Genomic DNA, 1813 nt, shown 5'->3' on the forward strand with positions numbered 1-1813 from the left:
ACCGCTCCCGGGTGGGCTCGAACCACCAAACTATTGGTTAACAGCCGAACGCGCTAACCATTGAGCCACGAAAGCTCAGAAATTAAATGGTTGTCAGGTATTGTGAAAACGTTATGACTTTTCACGCTACATCTGAGACCCCACAACACCTCTCTAGGGTGGGCTCGAACGACCAATCTTTAGGTTAACAGCTGAACGCGCTAACCATTGCGCCACGGAAGCCCAATAATTAAATGTTCGTCAGAATTTGTGGAAAAACTCTTACTTTTTTCGTTACATCTGAGACCTCACAACACCGCCCTCGGGTGGGCTCGAACCACCAACCTTGTGAATAACAGCTGAGCGCGCTAACCATTGCCCCACGAAGGCCCAAAAATTAAATGGTCGTCAGGTATTGTGCAAAAACCTTGACTTTTTACTTCACATCTGAGACGTAACAAACACCGCTCCCGGATGGGCTCGAACCACCAACCTATTGTTTAACAGCCGAACGCGCAAACCATTGAGCCACGGAAGCTCAGAAATTAAATGGTTGTCAAGTATTGTGGAAAAGTTTTGACTTTTTACGCTACATCTGAGACCCCACAACACCTCTCTTGGGTGGGCTCAAACCACCAACCTTTCGGTTAACAGCCGAACGTGCTAACCATTGCGCCACCGAAGCCCAAAAATTAAATGGTCGGCAGGTAATGTGGAAAAACTTTGGCTTTTTACGTCACATCTGAGACCTCACAACACCGCTCTCGGATGGGCTCGAACCACCAACCTTTCGATTAACAGCCGAACGCGCTAACCATTGCGCCACGGAAGCCCAAAAATTAAATGGTCGTAAGGTATTGTGGAAAAGTTTTCACTTTTTACGCTACATCTGAGACCCCAAAACACCTCTCTTGGGTGGTCTCGAACCACCAACCTTTCGGTTAACAGCCGAACGCGCTAACCATTGCTCCACGGAAGCCCAAAAATTAAATGGTCGTCAGGTATTGTGGAAAAACCTTGACTTTTTACTTCACATCTGAGACCCTACAACACCTATCCAGGGTGGGCTCGAACCACCAGCCTATTCGTTAACAGCCGAACGCGCTAACCATTGAGCCACGGAAGCTCAGAAATTAAATGGTTGTCAGGTATTGTGGAAAAGTTATGACTTTTTACGCTACATCTGAGACCCCACAACACGTTACATTCGAGCCCGCGCGGGAGCGGAGTAGTGAGGTCTCAGATGTAACGTAAAAAGTCAAGGTTTTTCCTCAATACCTGACGAACATTTAATCTTTGGGCTTCCGTGGCGCAATGTTTAGCGCGTTCGGCTTTTAACCGAAAGTTTGGAGGTTCGAGCCCATCCGGGAGCGGTGTTGTGAGGTCTCAGATGTAACGTAAAATGTCAAAGTTTTTCCACAATACCTGACGATCATTTAATTTTTGGGCTTCCGTGGCGCAATGTTTAGCGCGTTCGGCGGTAAACTGAAAGGTTGGTGGTTCGAGCCCATCCGGGAGCGGTGTTGTGAGGTTTCAGATGTGACGTAAAAAGTCAAATTTTTCCACAATACCTGACGACCACATAAATTTTGGGCCTCCGTGGCGCCATGGTTAGCACGCTCAGCTGTTATTCAAAAGGTTGGTGGTTCGAGCCCACCCGGGAGCGGTGTTGTGAGGTCTCAGATGTGAGGTAAAAAGTCAAAGTTTTTCCACAATACCTGACGATCATTTAATTTTTGGGCTTCCGTGGCGCAATGGTTAGCGCGTTTGGCTGTTAACAGAAAGGTTGGTGGTTCGAGCACACCTGGGAGCGGTGCTATGAGGTCTCAGATGT

General features: G+C 47.8%; 1 non-coding gene across 1 annotated transcript; it reads left to right on the top strand.

The window, feature by feature from the left end:
- The first annotated feature begins 1426 nt into the window (after positions 1-1426).
- TRNAY-GUA (transfer RNA tyrosine (anticodon GUA)) lies at positions 1427-1499 on the top strand. Its single transcript has one exon. It is a non-coding gene; the product is annotated as a tRNA-Tyr (tRNA).
- Positions 1500-1813: the final 314 nt, after the last annotated feature.

Source organism: Phalangium opilio, unplaced genomic scaffold (assembly GCF_054372755.1).
Source record: "Phalangium opilio isolate 3A_F unplaced genomic scaffold, DU_Popi_V2 ptg001421l_1, whole genome shotgun sequence".
NCBI lineage: Eukaryota > Metazoa > Arthropoda > Arachnida > Opiliones > Phalangiidae > Phalangium > Phalangium opilio.